The sequence below is a fragment of the Borostomias antarcticus genome, assembly GCF_949987555.1.
Source record: "Borostomias antarcticus genome assembly, chromosome: 29".
In the NCBI taxonomy this organism is placed as follows: domain Eukaryota; kingdom Metazoa; phylum Chordata; class Actinopteri; order Stomiiformes; family Stomiidae; genus Borostomias; species Borostomias antarcticus.
In genome coordinates, this window is record NC_140262.1 from 5,633,213 (window position 1) to 5,638,212 (window position 5,000).

Consider the following 5,000-nt stretch of genomic DNA (forward strand, 5'->3'; position numbering starts at 1 on the left):
AATGTGGGAGAGAGAGAGAGGGGAGGACATGCGGCACAGGACCCGAGCATCGAACCCGGGTCCGCCGCGCAAAGAACTAGCCTTCATATGGTGCGCGCCTTACCCGGTGAGCTACCGGGGCGCCCCAGGAGCTTTCATTCCTTACAATACTGTACATATTGAAATACAGTAGGGTGGATAAGTACTAGATGTACTGAAACAGCAGCTCCTATTTCACTGAGTGACCCGAGGCGGGATTTGAACAAACAACAATTCAGCTGTAGCCTTTTTTTAAACTACGGTTAAAACACTCTTGAACCATAACGTTCACCAGAGAATATTAGACTTTTTCTTTGTGTGGAAGAGAAGCATGAGCACGCTGTGCTGAAAAGAACCGCGGCTTTGTGAAAAAGCCTGGCGGAAAAACCGGGCGCCCAAGGAAGATGGTGTTTTAGTGCTATTGACCTTTCTCTTCACTTCGGGAGGTTCTGAGGTTCTGCAGGATGGAGTTGGCCCTGGCCCAGGCATTGTGGGTCTCCGTGGGAAGTGAGTGGCCTGCCTGGCTTCACATTGCAGCCTTTTATGTGTTCCCCTCACCTCTGACTCGCTGCCTCCGCCTGTGGAGATGCTATACCTCTGGTGAAACTACTTATGTCTCCCAAGACCTGCTGTAGGGATACATGCACTTATAGGTGACCCACGCAGGCCAGGAGATCGGCAACGCTGTGGCGAGGTACTTTGGAGGTGCATCTCTATAGAATAGAATGGAATGGAATGGAATGGAATGGAATAGAATAGAATAGAATGGAATGGAATGGAATGGAATGGAATGGAATGGAATGGAATGGAATGGAATGGAATGGAATGGAATGGAATGGAATGGAATGGAATGGAATGGAATGGAATGGAATGGAATAGAATAGAATAGAATAGAATAGAATAGAATAGAATAGAATGGAATGGAATGGAATGGAATGGAATGGAATGGAATGGAATGGAATAGAATAGAATAGAATAGAATAGAATAGAATAGAATAGAATAGAATGGAATGGAATGGAATGGAATGGAATGGAATGGAATGGAATGGAATGGAATGGAATAGAATAGAATAGAATAGAATAGAATAGAATAGAATGGAATGGAATGGAATGGAATGGAATGGAATAGAATAGAATAGAAAGTGTATTTTCCATGTGTAACAAGTACTGGTACAGGTACATTGGAATTCTTGTAATGGCTTGGTCAGTTATACTCGCAACAAAACGACACAAATAGAGAATTGCTTCCCCTAACCCTAACCCTAACCCTAACCCTCGCTCTGAACTGTGAAGCTGTAGATGTGAAACCACCACAGAAATGCATGATGGAACATTTGACTGATATCATTGTACTGATTCACATGTGAGCCATGCATGGGCGAGCGAGCTCACGTTTAACATCTAATATCCTGTCTCTCACCACCCCTGCAGGAAATTGCTGTATTGTTCTATTATCTATCTAAGCATTTCCTATATCTCCCACTGCATGCTGGGATAGGGGTCTGAAACGGCATGATAGAACCTGGGTCGTCAATACAACTCTTTATCACTAGGCTAGCTGGCATACACACGCATGCATGCGCGTTTGCACACACACACACACACACACACACACACACACACACACACACACACACACACACACACACACACACACACACACACACCAGAAAGGTTTAGCAGACACTAAGCACCGTCATAACAAGAAGATGATCTTGTCTTCTCTAAACTCCTCTCCTCTAATCTCCCCTCCTCTGTCTGTCCAATCACATCACTGGTCACAGACCGAAAAGATTTGACAGGAAATGCAGACCAAGGCCAGGCCTTTCACTGTCTCCTTTTGTACTAGCTGTCTTTTGCCTACTTGCTTGCTTTTCCTCCCTCTCTCTCTCTCTCTCTCTCTCTCTCTCCTCTCTCTCTCTCTCTCTCTCCCCCTCTCTCTCTCCTCTCTCTCTCTCTCTCTCTCTCTCTCTCTCTCCTGGGCTTGGTGAGTCAGATGCAGGGCTGCCACTGTGTGAGGGATTACATCCACCTCAACACACGCACACACACACACACACACACACACACACACACACTGGCCTTATACACACACAGACGAAAGTCCAAATGTAGGCTTCTTTGTGACCGTGCTCTCTACTGCCAAAGCAGTGAAGGCGGCCGACCGTCAAGTCACACCGTTGGCCAATCCTGAGGTGGTCCTCTCGATGTGGCAGATAAAGAGGGAGGAGCTTCAGTGCTGCACCCAGACTGATAGTGGAGAGCGCATGATCAGCCGCTAATGTGGGCGGAGCTACTGGACACGATGGGGGGGTGACATCACGACAGAACAGAATGGGATCGCATGAACAGATCACCCCCACCGGACCACAACACCCCCGGAATATCTCATCCAATGTACCTGTGACACCGTGAAACGAGGCCTCGCTCTGGAACAGGGGGCGTCGGGGAATACGAGGGGAGGGATGTATACCGTGTGTTTTTGTCTGTTGGTGTTCTACAGATGAAGAACCTTAGGAGTCTGGTTCCATAGTCTCCGGGTTCCCTTTGTTCTATGAACGATAAACAAGTACGCATGTCAACATGGAAATAACTAGGTGTTTCTTTGACACAAATTATCCGGTAACAATAAGGGTACATTAATAAGCATTAATTAATGCATTATTAAGCATTAAGTAACAGTTAACGAATGTCTCTATTAACCATTTACTAATGTTATTTATGTTAACTAAGGTTAACTCACCTAACCCTAACCCTAACCTTGACTAAGGTATTAATTAACATTAGTAACCTAACCTAACCCTAAATTAGCATTAGCTAACAGTTAACTAATGTTTTTTGTGACCCTTATTGTAAAGTGTGACCAATTATCCTGTAATAACAGCCCGTGGCTAGTGCTAGTCTTTAGAGAGAGACATCACCAGCTAGCTCATACAGTATTCCTCAGCTGACTCCATCCGTTTCCACCCTTTAATGAATAATATTTTAGTATACTTGTCACACGTCACCCCGCTGTATGACCCATTAGCTTGAATTATCACTCGTCACACGGATCAGTTTCAATATGCACACTGCGTCACCTCGCAGATCTTTAATATGCTGCTTTGTTCCCAGTGTTATTATATTGTTGCAAATCAAAAGCAAACACCAATAAGGGAAGTCATCCATTCAGCACAGACTCACAGGGCGGTGTAATTGTGAATTGTGAATATGACAATTCTTCTGACAGCTAATTTCTCTGCAGGCTGGCCAAAGAACACCATTTTAATTACTACTAGTAGTGTGAGTGTGTGTATGTGTGTGTGTGTGTGTGTGTGTGTGTGTGTGTGTGTGTGTGTGTGTGTGTGCCTGGGTATGTTTTCTCTCTGCTGTTTGGCCATTTATTTTTGTATTTCTGTCGGGAAGAATAATTGAGCCTGTGCATTTTCATCTAATCTGACAGGTGTGGCATTTGCCTGCAGAGGAAAGATTTTTCATCCGTCGACCGTTCTGAACGTGCGGACGAGGCGCTTCCCTTATTGGATATCTATAAACGCACCTGTTCTAACCTTTCACTGTCTGTAAGTAATGAGCAGCCAGCTGACACACTAGCGAGCGTGGGTTCTGCCAAGGGGATCTCTCAGGGTCTACAGTAAAAGATACCGTGGCGTACTTAGGCTAGCGTACGTAGGCTAGTTTGGATCGCCGGCGTCCTCGGCGCAGCCCTCTGCAAGCTACCTCCGCCGGGCGCCGTGCTGCAGGCCAACCTCTCACCAAGGCCACTCCTTCTCCTCAGAGATGAATGTTTCCAAGCGCCGTCCGTAACGAGCCAAGCACTGTCTGGCTTAATTGGCCGATTGTATAATTTAAGAGTGAGTTCCTCCTGTTTCTGCAATAGCCATTTGGAACAATAAAATATTTCGTCCTTGTAAAGAACCGCCTCATCTCAGACCCTTCTCATATGCTGCCAAGGTTTTATGCAAATGTGCCCAATCAAAGAGCCTCAGCGGGCTTACAATCCGTAATAAAATAAAATAGAATTAAAAAAAAATCTGATCTATTCAGTGAGCTAAGATGCTGGGAAGAATGAAAACTGCGACTTTGCCCTTTATCAAGTAAAACACGCCAATATTGTAGCGGTGTTGGAATGCTCTTCGATGACCATTTGAAAATGCTATGTCGGCTGGTACCCACATGTACTGCTACAGGAGCTGGCTTGGAGGCGCCTGGCTAGTGAGCGCTATTGTGATCGGTTCGCCCTTTGCTCTTGGGCCACATCGCTGAAGAGCTCTCTACAGACGCGGCAGCTATTTCTGTTGGAGCGTCGACTCTCTGCCTGCTGCCCTTTAGAACCTAACAATCACCACCGACTGATGGAACGGGGGAGAGTGAGGAGGGGTGTGTGTGTGTGTGTGTGTTTGCGTGTGTGTGTGTGTGTGTGTGTGTGTGTTTGCGTGTGTGTGTGTGTGGCACACTCTCCACAGGACCTCCAGGCCATCCTTGATGTGGTTGTTAGAGCCTACAGCAGGATGGGTCTGTCTGTCAACAACACCAAGACAGAAGTGGTCTGCCAGTGGAGTTCCAGTACCCCACACACCCTGCCTGCTTTCACCATAGACCACAAGCCACTAACAATAACTCCATCCTTCCAAGTACCTGGGCAGTATCCTGTCTGAAGACTACAGCATTGACAGCGAGATCCAAAACCGGATCAAACAGGCATCAGCTGCCTTCGGGAGACTACGGCGCCGGCTCTTCCAGAACAACAACCTCCCCCTGCACACCAAAGTTGCTGTCTACCAGGCTGTCTGCATCACCACCCTCCTCTACAGCTGTGAAGCATGGACCACATACAGCCGTCACATCAAGTCCATGGAGCACTTCCACGCCGGATGCCTACAGCGCATCCTGGGTCACCTGGCGTGATCGTGTGCCTCTGAAATACTCGCAAAGACCAACTGCAGGAGTATGGAGGCCATGATCACCCAGCACCAACTGCGATG

General features: G+C 46.9%; 1 protein-coding gene across 1 annotated transcript in view; it reads right to left on the reverse strand.

The window, feature by feature from the left end:
• LOC311326743 (glutamate receptor ionotropic, delta-1-like) overlaps positions 1–5,000 on the reverse strand; it is a gene marked incomplete at its 3' end in the record, with an annotated part of 98,302 nt that overhangs the window by 69,670 nt on the left and 23,632 nt on the right. The window lies entirely within an intron of this gene.